The sequence below is a fragment of the Erythrolamprus reginae genome, chromosome 5, assembly GCF_031021105.1.
Source record: "Erythrolamprus reginae isolate rEryReg1 chromosome 5, rEryReg1.hap1, whole genome shotgun sequence".
Taxonomy (NCBI): Eukaryota; Metazoa; Chordata; class Lepidosauria; order Squamata; family Dipsadidae; genus Erythrolamprus; species Erythrolamprus reginae.
The window spans coordinates 60456748-60471650 of NC_091954.1; the positions used below are offsets into that span (position 1 = coordinate 60456748).

At 45.6% G+C, this 14903-nt stretch overlaps 1 protein-coding gene across 1 annotated transcript in view; it reads left to right on the forward strand.

Moving 5' to 3' along the window:
- Window positions 1-5806: 5806 nt before the first annotated feature.
- Window positions 5807-14903, forward strand: part of LOC139167803 (VPS10 domain-containing receptor SorCS1-like) — a 372414-nt gene continuing 363317 nt past the window's right edge. Inside the window, exon 1 of the mRNA XM_070752750.1 lies at window positions 5807-5868. The gene's annotated coding sequence lies outside the window, so the exon portion shown is untranslated. The remainder of the gene's footprint in view (window positions 5869-14903) is intronic.

Below are 14903 nucleotides of genomic sequence, written 5' to 3' on the forward strand. Positions count from 1 at the left end.
CTGGTGCAGGACAGACACGTGCGGGTCCTGACAGACAATGTTGCAACCAGGGCCCATCTAAATCATCAGGGGGGCACGAGGTCACAGCGCCTCATGGAGGAAGCCAACCATCTCTTCGATTGGGCCGAGATTCACCTGGCATCCTTGACGGCCGAACATATTGCCGGCGTCAGCAATACTCAGGCGGACTGGCTGAGCAGGACCATTCTGGATCCATCGGAATGGAGCTTGGACCCCGCCATCTTTCAGCGGATGACTCAAAGATTCGGCATTCCCTCTGTGGATCTGTTTGCCAGTCAGCAGAATGCTCATCTGCCAAGGTTTTACACACGTTTTCCAGATCCAAGGGCGGAAGGGACCAACGCCCTCCTTTCCCCTTGGCCACCCGGTCTACTTTATGCCTTTCCTCCCACCAGTCTCATTCCCAGGGTGGTGGAGAAGATCCTGGCAGAGAGAGCGGAGGTGCTATTGGTGGCGCCTCACTGGCCTCGACGTCCATGGTTCTCCGACCTTGTGGCACTATCGGTGTCACCACCGTGGAGGATTCCGGACCGGATCATCGCCCTCAGTCAAGGGAACCTGCAACACCCGGATCCCCAGTGGCTACATCTAACCGTGTGGCACTTGAAAGGAGCAGGCTGAGGCAACAGATGTTACCAGAGAAGGTCATTGATACAATACAGGCAGCACGACGTCCGTCGATGTCAAGAATCTACCAGGCAACCTGGCAAGCATTCTGTAAGTTTTGTGACCAACGTCATCTGAACCCGAAGGAGACATCGGTAATCCCGGTGTTGGAATTTCTGCAACAGGGGATAGAACGGGGGTTAACCCCTAACACACCCTAAAAAGACAGGTGGCAGCCCTGGCCACTATGATACAAGTTCCAGAGACACGCTCCTTGGCCTTCCACCCGTGGGTGAGGGATTTTTTACGAGGAGCTACAAACAAGCACAGCCCGCCAGTACGGAGGTTTCCGTCATGGGACCTTACGCTGGTACTCAAAGCATTGACAAAACCACCTTTTGAACCTTTGAGGTCCATTTCCCTACGACTGCTATCTATTAAAACGGCCTTTCTGGTCGCAATCACGTCGGCACGCAGAGTGTCAGAAATAGCGGCATTATCTGTCAGATCGGACCTCTGTATGTTTTATCCAGACAGAGTTGTGCTAAGATTGGACCCCACCTTTATACCAAAGGTGAATTCTACATTTCATAGGAAACAGGAATTAATACTTCCTGACTTTTGTACTCATGGAAATCATCCATCTGAATTGCGATGGCACAAAATTGACGTCAGGCGAGCTCTGAAAATCTACATCAGACGTACGGAAACATTCAGGAAATCTGAACAGTTGTTCATATCATTCTCGCCACATAGGATGGGTCTAGGCCTGTCTTCTAAATCTATTAGCCGATGGCTCAAGGATTGTATCATGGAAGCTTACAAGGCTAGGGACCAGACCCCACCATCAGGACTGACGGGTCATTCAACACGTAGCGCGGCCACATCAGCTGCCTGGGCCACGCAAGCCTCTATAGAGGATATCTGCAAGGCCGCGACCTGGGCGGCTCCTTCCACCTTTGTTAAACATTATAAGTTGGATTCGTTTGCTTCAGCGGATGCAGCGTTTGGAAGGCGTGTTTTGCAACGAGTTTGTGCCTCCACGACGTCCCTGACAAGACCTTCTCCCTCCCATGGGCCTTAATCTTTGGCATATCCCATGTTGGACTCTCCTTCCAGCTGCAGTGGAGAAGGACCGTTGTACCTACCTGAACGGTCTTCTCGCTGCACTGGAAGGAGAGTCCAAACCCACCCGGCACTGTTTAAGTTCAGGGACGCCGGAGTTGGGCAGACATTATTTTTGGTTGGACAGTTGACAATAAAAATTGGTTATCCTCTTACATTGTCTTCGTTTTTAAAACTGAGGCTCATGGGGGATACAAGGGGGCGGTACCTAATTAATATGTAAATAATTAACTCAGTCTCTACCAATAAGATTGGTTAACTACCCATGTTGGACTCTCCTTCCAGTGCAGCGAGAAGACCGTTCAGGTAGGTACAACGGTCCTTCTATGTCCCTCAATCAGGGTTCCCCCCCCAAATTTTTTTAAAACCAATAGTTATGTCTGCCTTATGTGCATTTTGATGCTTTAACTTGTATCTATATGTACCCAATGTGTTCTTGTAAGACCCATCCAGAAGAAGAAAAATTATTGGCAATTACTTTCTTGCAATAGGAATAGCGGGAAGGGGGACAAACACTGGGGGATTTGTCCAGCCTGTTGCCAAAGACTCTTACTCTGAATAGCTGTTTCTGAAACTGTCTTAGAATCAAGACAGCAGGACAAGAGCAACTTAAGCATGTATAAAGATATTCCCTAAGTTTTGTAGAAGGAGCTCTTGCCTCACAATCAGTAGGTTGTGAGTTCGATTCTAGGTAGAACAGATGTAGGAGTTCCTGCTTGAGCAGGGGGTTTGACTAGATGACTTGCAACGTCATTTCCAATTCTGTTAATCTGTAATCTATATTCCTATATCTCATTTAAGACACTTAGCACTTTTTAGTTTTGTTGCAAACATCTTCTGCAAAATGTCTATTTTAGGTCCTCAAAAATAATATATAATTGAAATAATGAAATAAGTAGTTCTATCAAAGCTGAGAATCAGTTTTTACATGTTTATATTTCTAAAGGGTTCACCATGTGAAACATTATCAGGCGACCTACTTTCTGCAGTGATTTTTTCTTTTTTCTTTTGCTATTTTCTTCTTCCTATTACCATTTTGTGTTGATTAGGATAATAATAAAAGTTGAAAATAGGATAAGTGGGGGTGGGGGGATTGGAAGTCAAGGGGAAAAGGGCAATGCATCATTTCATTACAACATTTCTTTACATCCTGTATTCTGACATTTAGAAAAACATAATATGCATGTCCTTGTTCATTAGCATCTTCAGTTTTTTTAGCAACAGTTGAATAGGGAAAAAAATATTAAATATAAACTAACCTTTTACCATTCAAACAACACAATATGAAAAGAAAAAGAAACAGTAATTGAAATAGATTTATCTAGATTTTCACCCCACACATAAAATGAGAGCCTTATCATGTGACTGTTCAATTTGTACCTACCTTTTACAAAATTTCTTCTCTCATATTGCAGCGGCATAGATCGTATAATGATGATTACATTGTTGCTAACCACATTTGTGCCTGGATTTGTTCCAAGGCTGTTCCAACTATCCACTGTCATAATTCTTCTTTGTTCATATTCCATATATTCCACTGCTGTATTGGATAACAGATGTTTATGAGCTACTGCATTAAGTTTTGTAATGTTTTTTGGATTACACATCTAAAACAGCTTGCAGCTGGACCAATCAACTAAGTTTGAGAAAGCATCCTAGAATAATTTATAAAGCAAAGATGGAATATTAATTAAACCTGGCCTTATCCCTGGAAAGCAGAATATTCTGACAATCTTTTGCTGTCTGTACATGCCAAGGGTTTCATATTTCACTATTTCCCTCCAAAACAAAAATCAGATGGAAGACATGATATGTTTCATGAAAGACATGGAGACAGTAATACACCATAGTATATTATTAGATATGCATGACATTTAAATTACTCAAAACAACAACAAAAGAGAGCTACTTCTTTCCCCCATGAAAACAGTTGAATCTACATAGTCAGGGAGTCTATAACCAACAGAACTCATATTACTATGTGAGTTTCCAGAATGAAGCAAATACCCTTAAAGCTGGTCTCAAGTAGATGGGAAAAGAATGTGGTATTTATATGGACTATTGCCATACATCTCTTTGTTCAATATATTTGACTGGTGAATAGTGTAGTGTAGTGTAGTGTAACTGTAGACTTAGACAGTCTACCATTGACCTCACACCATTCCTAAGAGGTCTGTAAGGGGCATGCATAAGCGCACCAGTGTGCCTATCATCCCTATCCTAAAGTCTTTTCAGTACTATTGAACTAACTAACTAACTAACTAACTAACTAACTAACTAACTAACTAACTAACTAACTAACTAACTAAAAATAATATATAATTGAATGAATTGTGTCTTTTCTGCCTACCTTCTAAAATCTTCTGCAATCACATCTCATCAGTCACAATTTACCTGTTTTAAGAAATGGTCCTATGGTATTGATTTTAATTTAGTATTCATTTTTGTTGCTTCTTACATCATGAATTCAGTTTTGCAGGTGGTTTTCTGTAATTCAATGTCTGGGTTGTATGGGGTAACTAAATAATAACAAATGGCAGGCTTGCAATATTCAGTCTACATGCCAAGCAGTAGATTGAAAACTGTGAAATAAAATTTCGGATAAATAAATGAAGAATCTTACATATTATGTTTTCTATTATCTAAGGTCTGAACTACTAAAATCTGATGATATGCTTTCATTTTAATTTCACTATTTTAACAACAACCTGATCTTGTGTAAGGTATCAACCTGCCTACCAGACGGTCAGGTGGCATTCCCCCAGTGGTTGTATATGTCTGACAGAGACATGTACCAATTAAGGGTTGTAAAGTCCTAAATTTCATCACTGCCCTCCTAGGAAAGCTTATCAGTGGCAGCAGGATGGCTGCTTGCAGAAGATACCAAATTATGTTGCTGTTCTGTTCCCTGAACAGGCTTATAAATTCCTTTCTATGAAAATGGTAAAAAGAGGGGTATTGGAACATAAAGCATTTCTTGAAACAAGTTGGCAATAAACTAAATAATGAAGTCAGGCTAGTAGTATGACAGGTCACATATCCATTTATTTATTTATTCAACTTCTATGCTGCCCAATCCCAATGGGACTCAGGGCGATGTACAATAATATAAAAATACAAATTACAGTAATAAAAGAACTCAGATATAAATATTAAAACAATAAAACACCAATTATAAAACCCTCATCTGAGTGGATATGAGTGACGTTATCTGCAAGCAACTGAACAAATTCCTCAGCAACACTCTGCAAGGGTTCCACTGCTCCCTCCCTATTCAGGAGGGAACGTGTCACCCTAAACAGGGTGGCTGGGCGAGAATCTGCGGATTATTAGCAGGTGGTATTTACATTTTGTAAATTTTGTAAAAGTGGTAACCTATTATAATACATTTTAAGAAATGTTTGGATCCCAAGGTTTTCTTGAGAGTTCTTTAGGGAATTTGTTGGCTTCTTGATGGTTGGTTCAATCAGAATCCTAGTTGGAATGAGAAACTCTTAGAAAAGTGATGTACTGTATTTTATTCTCCTGCTAATCCAAAGATTAGTCAGCCATTAGTTGGGAATGTTTTAGCTATAAATCTCTTGAATTTAGATAGAAATTAGATTATAGGGGTTACAATCTTTTCAGCTGCTGGGCACTGCCATATGAATTTATTATTCCAGGCACTTCAACAATGTTTTTTTTTAATTAACAACATTAAAGTTTAAGATTACTGTCAAATCCAGAAAGAATTGATAATCTTTCCCTGATTCTTGGGAGAGATGCTGAAGTCTCATGAGATTGTTAGTATGATATGGTAAAACCTAATGAGATTCTTTCTTTCTTTCTTTCTTTCTTTCTTTCTTTCTTTCTTTCTTTCTTCCTCTCGCCCTCCCTCCCTCCCCCCTTGTTCAGGATGTACTCATGCTAGTCAAGCAAATACTTAAGCAATTCATTTAATTATGTTAAGTACTCATTAAAAACAGCCTAAACTTTCCTGTGGGCTGTATCAGTGGTATGAGGTTCTAATTGTTAGAGACTAACCAATATTTTCTTCTTGTATCTCTAGGTGATTTTAATTCTGACAAAGTTGTATGACTACAACCTGGGGAGTATCACAGAGAGCTCACTGTGGAGGTATGTAGATAAGCTGAGCTAATAATTACTATTTCCTTTAAAACAACTTTCATTAAACTTAATTGATATCTTTTATATGCTGAAATATTTGTACAACGCTCTTTGGGGCTTTTCTAATTCTTTACAAGCAGGGATGTCAACAGAGAAACATTCTCCACTGCAGCTGGAAGGAGAGTCCAACATGGGTAGTTAACCAATCTTATTGGTAGAGACTGAGTTAATTATTTACATATTAATTAGGTACCTCCCCCTTGTATCCCCCATGAGCCCAGTTTTAAAAACTCAGTCTAAGAGTAGAGACTTACTGAGTTTGAGCTTAAGCTAATTAAAGCTAATAAATTGTTTAAAAATGTTTAATAAATGTTAAAAAATGTTTGAAAAATGTTGTAACCTGTTTAATGTTCTGCTTTGTCTTTCAGGCACAGCTGGCAGCAGTGGAACATACAGCAAGGGGTCCCTGCCCTCCGCGGGCAGCACCCCCAACGACACTCCTCAGGGGTTTTGTATTCCCTCCGAGGGAACACCCCGCAGAGGAGCATCCAGCCTGGGGTCCCTGGCCTCCGAGGCCACACTAAGGCTGCAGGCCGAAGGTGGGGGGGTCCGCCCCCCCCACTGGGAGGCTTGGAATCGCTCTCCGAGATCGGCGAGCCGAGCCGAAAGAGCGATCAGCTGTTCGGCGGCCGGGAAATGAGCCGCCGCCGCCGCCGCCGGGGGAGAGCGAGCCGCCGATAACGCCGCCATCGCCGCCGCGGCAACAGCACGACCGCTGAGACCACCAGGCTGTTACGGGCAGCAGAGGCGAGAGCCAGGGCGACCACCCTGGCGGAGACCGCCATTGGTGGCAGGGCGCGGAGCAGCGACCCCAAAAAAGCCGCGAAGGACACGGGCGCCGCCATCTTGGCCATTTTGGCGCGGAAGACGGCAATTCTGGCGGCAAGGGCGCGAGAGTGGGCTAGAAGGCCCCAGTGTGCATGCGCAAGAGGCCAAAGTGCCGAGGCGCCATTTTTTCTTCGAGTTGCAAGGGCGTGGAGCCAAAATTACTGTTCTGAACTACTAACTGTGAGTAAAATGGAAGAGAAGGCAGGGACTGACAAAAGCAGTTCCCCAGCTGCCAAGGATAAGGGCAAAGGGAAGGCAAAGGATAAGTCAAAAGCCTCCCAATCTTCCAGTTCCTCATTGAAGGAAGCGGAGAAGCGCATTAAGGCCCTTGAAAAAAAACTGGAAGCGGCCCTGCAGCCCTCTCCTTCCGGACTGCCCCTTACACAGCGGCAGCAGATGACCCCTGAACAACTGACCTCCCAATCTCCCCTGGGGACCACTGGGGTCATGCTTACAGGGGACTGGTCGCCTGATAGACAATTTATACCTATACCTCAGGCCATGCCATCCCCTGGCACTTCTTGGAACAGATCGGGGTCTGCAGGACAATCGGTCAGAAGCCTGCAGGGGCCTTCAGCTACGTTTACACCCACGGCAGCAGGCTTAAGAGGTCCCTCTGGCTCTTGGCAACAGATGACACCTGATCTTCAGGAAATCATCGCCAACGTTTACTCACAGGGCATTGCTACGGGGGCGCAACAAAGCGCTAGGCCCCCACAACAGGCTCCAGAAAGAAATCCTTGGACAGTACCGCCCCCTTCTGGCGTGGGGTCACTAATGGAGGAACCACAGTTTGAGGAGAGTGACAGAGAATATGATTGGTCTGAGGACGAGACAGTGCCAGAGCCGCCACCCACAGTGGGACTGTTCAAACCGGCACTATTCAGGACCTTGCTTTGTAAAGCCAAGCAGGTGATGAACCTCGCGGCCGCCCCTAAGACAACTGACCCTACTGACACGACTAAGACTTCTGAGGCTCTCCTTAAAGAAGCTCAGCCCGAGACTGAACACTTCCCGGCCTCCCACATATTTGTAGAGGGAGTTAAGCGCCCTTGGCAGCACCCAGCGGCCGCGCAAGGGCCTTCGAACATTGAACGAAAGTTTTACACCTTTGACGAGGAGGTCGAAAAACTCCTAGAGTTCCCGCCTATTGACCAGCCAGTAGTGACTCTGGTTTCCAGTGCGCTGGTGCCCTCAGAGACTGGCAACAGCCTGAGGCCAGAAGATAGGAAGGCGGAGATATTGCTGAGGAAGGCGCATCAGGTGTCGGGCTGGGGGTTCAGAGCGGCTGCCGCATCGTTCATCAATAGGGCATCCATTATGTGGTTGCAGGAAATGCAGGCCAGGCTTGGGCCAGAGGACGGACGTCTCCGGCAAGACCTGAGCAAGCTGCGAGCGGCAGCAGAATTCTCGGCAGATGCCACCCTCCATGCGGCGAAGTTCTCGGCTAGGAGCATGGCAACCACTATGTCGTCACGACGCCTTCTCTGGCTGAGAAATTGGCCAGCAGACTTAAAATCTAAGTGGCGGCTGGCCTCAAGTCCATTCCAGGGATCCATGCTCTTCGGGGAGAGTTTGTAAAAGGTCCTCATCGAGGACAGGGACAAAAAGAAAGTGCTCCCCAGGGCCAATAGGAGACAGGACCGCAGGTCCGCCCCATACACAAGGCGCCAGAACCCCCGCTGGGAAGCCAATACAGGTACGGGTCAGGCCCATCGACCTTTTGCTCAGGGCCAATACAGCCAATACAACCAACCGACCTTTCGTTCCGACCGGGGATCTTTCCATGACAGGCCCCGGGGTTACCAACAATCGAGACGGCCCTTTCGAGGAGGTAACCAGAGAGGTTTTCGTCGCTCCAAGTGACTCAGCCGGAATGCCGATAGGAGGGAAACTTCAACATTACAGTCTATCCTGGCAACACACATCATCAGACAAATGGGCCTTGGCTACCGTTTCACAAGGACTTCGACTGGAGTTTGTCCAGTCTCCACCATCCCGTTTCCTTCATTGCCCCGTAATACGGGACTCACAAAAGAGACTACAACTCCGAGAGGAGATAAAGCATTTATTGGACATTCACGCTATCGAGCCGGTACCCCGACAGGACGAGGGCAAGGGGTTCTATTCAGTGATCTTTATAGTACCCAAGGCCTCAGGAGGCTGCCGGCTCATATTAAACTTGAAACAACTGAATGTTTACATAAAATACAGGAGGTTTCAAATGCACTCCTTGCAGACAATTATAGCCTCCATACGCTCCCACGATCTATTAACATCAATAGACTCAAGGAGGCGTACCTTCACGTGCCCATACATCCCAGTCATCGACGGTTCCTCCGCTTCTGCACCGAGGGGAAGCATTTTCAGTACAGGGCCATGCCGTTCGGCCTCTCCTCGGCCCCTCGAACCTTCACCAAACTGTTAGACATTTTGACGGCAGATCTGCGACAGAGGTCAGTCCGGCTGATGGCTTACCTGGACGACATAATCGTTTTGTCCAGGTCACCATCGGGAGCCAGGGACGACTTGGCCAGGACGGTGCGGACACTGGAATCTCACGGTTTCACGATCAATATGGAGAAAAGTCACCTGTCTCCCACCACCAAATTGCTTCATCTCGGAGCAGTCATAGATACCTTATCAAACACGGTATCTCTTTCTCCAGAAAGACAACGCACCATACGGCAACTGATCTCCAGCATTCAGCACAACAGGAGAGTTCCCCTAGCGTTGTTATCCAAAATCCTGGGGACATTGGTGTCAGCCATAGGCATCGTTCCCTGGGCAAGACATCACATCCGGGATCTACAGTGGTTCTTGCTCCCAGCTCAGAGAACCAGGAGGAGCCACTGCAACAAAAAGGTTCGTGTTCCACGGGCAGTCAGAGAGTCCTTGCGATGGTGGACATCGCTAGCCTTAAGCAAGGGCTCCCCCTTTCGGCTCCACAGTCCAGTAACCCTCACGACAGACGCCAGCCTTTTAGGATGGGGCGCACACATTGGGCACCACATGGCCCAGGGCCTCTGGACAAGGACTTGGAGCCAGTCAACATCAATTTCCTCGAATTGAGAGCGGTGTTCTTGGCCCTCCAAGCGTTTGCCCCACTAGTGCAGGACAGACACGTGCGGGTCCTGACAGACAATGTCGCAACCAGGGCCCACCTAAATCATCAGGGGGGCACGAGGTCAAAACGCCTCATGGAGGAGGCCAACCATCTCTTCGATTGGGCCGAGATTCACTTGGCATCCTTGACGGCCGAACATATTGCCGGCGTCAGCAATACTCAGGCGGACTGGCTGAGCAGAACCATTCTAGATCCATCGGAATGGAGATTGGACCCCGCCATCTTTCAGCGGATGACTCTAAGATTCGGCATTCCCTCAGTGGATCTGTTTGCCAGTCAGCGGAATGCTCAACTGCCCAGGTTTTACACACGTTTTCCGGATCCAAGGGCGGAGGGGACCAACGCCCTTCTCTCCCCTTGGCCACCCGGTCTGCTTTATGCATTTCCTCCCACCAGTCTCATTCCCAGGGTGGTGGAGAAGATCTTGGCAGAGAGAGCGGAGGTGCTATTGGTGGCGCCTCACTGGCCTCGACGTCCGTGGTTCTCCGACCTTGTGGCACTATCGGTGTCACCACCGTGGAGGATTCCGGACCGGATCATCGCCCTCAGTCAAGGGAACCTGCAACACCCGGATCCCCAGTGGCTACATCTAACCGTGTGGCACTTGAAAGGAGCAGGCTGAGGCAACAAAGGTTACCAGAGAAGGTCATTGATACAATGCAGGCAGCACGACGTCCGTCGACGTCAAGAATCTACCAAGCAACCTGGCAAGCTTTCTGTAAGTTTTGTGACCAACGTCATCTGAACCCGAAGGAGACATCGGTAATCCCGGTGTTGGAATTTCTGCAAAAGGGGATAGAACGGGGGTTAGCCCCTAACACCCTAAAAAGACAGGTGGCAGCCCTGGCCACTATGATACAGGTTCCAGAGACACGCTCCTTGGCCGTCCACCCGTGGGTGAGGGATTTTCTACGAGGAGCTACAAACAAACACAGCCCGCCAGTCCGGAGGTTCCCGTCATGGGACCTCACGCTGGTACTCAAAGCATTGACAAAACCACCTTTTGAACCTTTGAGGTCCATTTCCCTACGACTGCTATCCATTAAAACGGCCTTTCTGGTCGCAATCACATCGGCACGCAGAGTGTCAGAAATAGCGGCATTATCAGTCAGACCGGACCTCTGTATTTTTTATACAGACAGAGTTGTGCTAAGACTGGACCCCACCTTTATACCAAAGGTGAATTCTACATTTCATAGGAAACAAGAATTGATACTCCCTGACTTTTGTACTCATGGAAATCATCCATCTGAATTGCGATGGCACAAAATTGACGTCAGGCGAGCTATGAAAATCTACATCAGACATACGGAAACGTTCAGGAAATCTGAACAGTTGTTCGTATCATTCTCGACACATAGGATGGGTCTAGGCCTGTCTTCTAAATCCATTAGCCGATGGCTCAAGGATTGCATCATGGAAGCTTACAAGGCTAGGGACCAGACCCCACCATCAGGACTGACGGGTCATTCAACACGCAGCGCGGCCACCTCAGCTGCCTGGGCCACGCAAGCATCCATAGAGGATATCTGCAAGGCCGCAACATGGGCGGCTCCTTCCACCTTTGTTAAACATTATAAGTTGGATTCGTTTGCTTCAGTGGACGCAGCGTTTGGAAGGCGTGTTTTGCAACGAGTTTGTGCCTCCACGACGTCCCTGACAAGACCTTCTCCCTCCCATGGGCCTTAATCTTTGGCATATCCCATGTTGGACTCTCCTTCCAGCTGCAGTAGAGAAGGACCGTTGTACCTACCTGAACGGTTTTCTCGCTGCACTGGAAGGAGAGTCCAAACCCACCCGGCACTGTTTAAGTTCAGGGACGCCGGAGTTGGGGGAACCTTGTTTGTTGGACAGTTGACAATAAAAATTGGTTATCCTCTTACATTGTCTTCGTTTTTAAAACTGAGCTCATGGGGGATACAAGGGGGCGGTACCTAATTAATATGTAAATAATTAACTCAGTCTCTACCAATAAGATTGGTTAACTACCCATGTTGGACTCTCCTTCCAGTGCAGCGAGAAGACCGTTCAGGTAGGTACAACGGTCCTTTTTTCCACTAGCTACTTTCAGCAAAGTATCATTGGCAACATTAAGACTTGTGGACTTCAACTCCCAGAATTCACCAGTCAGCAGCTGACTGAGGAATTCTGGAAGTTGAAGTCCATAAGTCTTAATTAAAGTTGCTAAGGTTGGAGACCCCTGATCTAGAGTGCACTTTAACTTTGTTGCAGCCCAGTTGAAAGGAATTTAGTGTTGATTTTTAAAAAGAAATTCACAATATTTCAGTCTCACAATATTTTAAACAATTATACAAATTGTAAACCTAGTTTATAATGATTTCTTCCTCAATGAACTAGTGGAGATAGCATTTCCCCTGTTTTCTTGAAGAGTTTAGCTTTGTTTTAAGCCTATGCATTGTTCTTTCAAAAAGCCCTAATCCCATGTTAAGAACAGAGCTAGCATTGTTGGAGTGCTAATCCCTCTGTATTTTAGAGGCAAGAGTATAATTTGATAAACGCAGAACTTCAGAAAATACCTGTCAGGCATACTGAGGGCCTACCAGTAAAAATGGGAAAGAAAAAGAACTAAAATACATCAAGGAAACCCTTAGAATATGTGGTTATCCCAAGTGGGCCTTTACCAAATCTCACAAAAGACCCAGCAGACAAAAAAGAGAACAATAAATGAAGCAAAGTTGTCATTCCATACATTTCAGTAATATCTGAAAAGCTCAGGATGATCTTCAACCAACACAACCAACATGCACGCTTTAAACCCAAAAATACATTAAGACAGAAAGTCTTATTCATCCCAATGATAAAACACACACAAACTGAGCAACATGATATATGCAGTACAATGCAGTAAGATGTGTGCAGAGCTGCAAATTGGGGAATTAAAACAACCACTTCATAAATGCATGGCACAACATAGGAGAAAAACCATCAGGACAAGATTCATCAGTCCATCTGCATTTAAAAGACAAAGGTCACTCTTTTGAAAACAACAATGTCTACATTTTGAAGAAAGAGGACCACTGGTTTGAAAGAGGGGTCAAAGAAGCCACCTATGTCAATATTGAACAGCCCTTTCTCTACAGAGGGGAAGAGCCCACTCTACTCACAAGAGCCCACAAGACCCATCCTAGATTACTGCTCATCTGTCTGGAACCCATACCACATCTCAGACATCAACACCCTTGAAAATGTCCAAAGATATTTCACCAGAAGAGGCCTTCACTCCTCCACTCGAAACAGAATATCCTACGAAAATAGACTAACAATCCTGGGCCTTGAAAGCCTAGAACTACGGCGCCTAAAACACGATTTGAGTATTACCGACAAGATCATATGCTGCAATGTCCTACCAGTCAGTGACTACTTCAGCTTCAACCGCAATAACACAAGAGCACGCAACAGATTCAAACTTAATACGAACCGCGCCAAACTTGACTGTAAAAAATATGATTTCAACAATCGAGTTATCGAAGCGTGGAACTCATTACCGGACTCAATTGTGTCAACCCCTAACCCCCAACATTTCTCCCTTAGACTCTCCACGATTGATCTTTCCAGGTTCCTAAGAGGCCAGTAAGGGGCATAAATAAGTGCACTGGAGTGCCTTTCGTCCCCTGTCCAATTGTCTTTCCTTTCTTTCACCTATCTTATATATTCTCTTCCTTTCATATATCCTCTCCTCTAAGTTCACTTTCACCCTCTTTTATATTATCACATGTCTATTTTTCTTCCTATGTATTTGGGTATTGGACAAATGAATAAATGAATAAATAAATAAATCATCTATCTCCCTTTCACAGTCCTTTCAGAAGTTCCAAGAAGGTTCTACACCCATTTGTACTATTCAGGTGATCCTCAATGTGGCCTCAGTAGAGGGGTAGGCTCAAGATATACCTCAATGCGGCCTTGGTAGAGGGGTAGGCTGCTGCCAGGATGTGGGGGGAACACAGTGGGGTAGCGAAAATGGAGCTCCACCCCAGAGCACCCAATTTGCACTGAAAGATGTTGAAAGAAAATGCATAAGTTACGCCCACAGTGTGGCAGTAAAAATTTTGGTAGCCCTTCACTACCTCAGTGATTCTCTAAAAGAAGAAAGAGCTGCAAATGACCAGCTCTCCCCACCATCCAGTTGGAACTGTAGAATCCTCTTGGATGAGAAGCAAAGCATCTTCAAAGGAAAGCAAGAAAACCCAGTTGACTCTTGAAAAACCACCTTTGGGACAACCATAACCTGTATGACTGAGAAACTCTATACACAGTCACAATAGTTAGATTCTACTCAAAGAATTATCAGGATTTGGATTCATTATATCCAAAGTCATTTTATGGATATTATGGTAATACTTCAAACAATACTTTTCTACTTGGTCTAGCTTCCTGCATAGAATGCAAAGTCACTAACCACTCCCTACTTCAAATTGGGAGGAATAATTTGATAGAGACACAGACTAATAGTGAAGCTTTTGAATTAGGCAGGCAGTGAAAATTGTCTTAATCCATTCTTTTGTGATCTCTATATATTCAGACTGGAGTTTTCTGCATATGTTTCAATAGAAGGTATCTTATTATATTGAGATCACTCCCTTATTAGTGAAGCTGTATCTAAATAGTTTCTCTTTCGATCCTCTGTATAATATTGGTAAGTACAGTGGAACCTCGTCTTACGAATGCCTCATCTAATGAACTTTTTGTGATATGAACCTGGTGTTTAAGATTTTTTTGCCTCTTCTTCTGAACTATTTTTATATTACGAACCCAAGCCGCAGCCGCTAGGATGCCCCGCCTCTGGACTTCCGTTGCCAGCCGAAGGCTCCCCTCGCTGGGAAACCCCACCTCCAGACTTCCATTGCCCTTCATTTTTGCCAGTGCTACTTTGAATCCCAGTGAGGGGAGCCTCAGGGAAATTGCAGCATCACAAAAACACGGAAGTCTGTAGGTGGGGTTTCCCAGCAAGAGGAGCCTCAGAGAAATCCCAGCATCGCAAGAACACGGAAGTCCGGAGGTGGGGTTT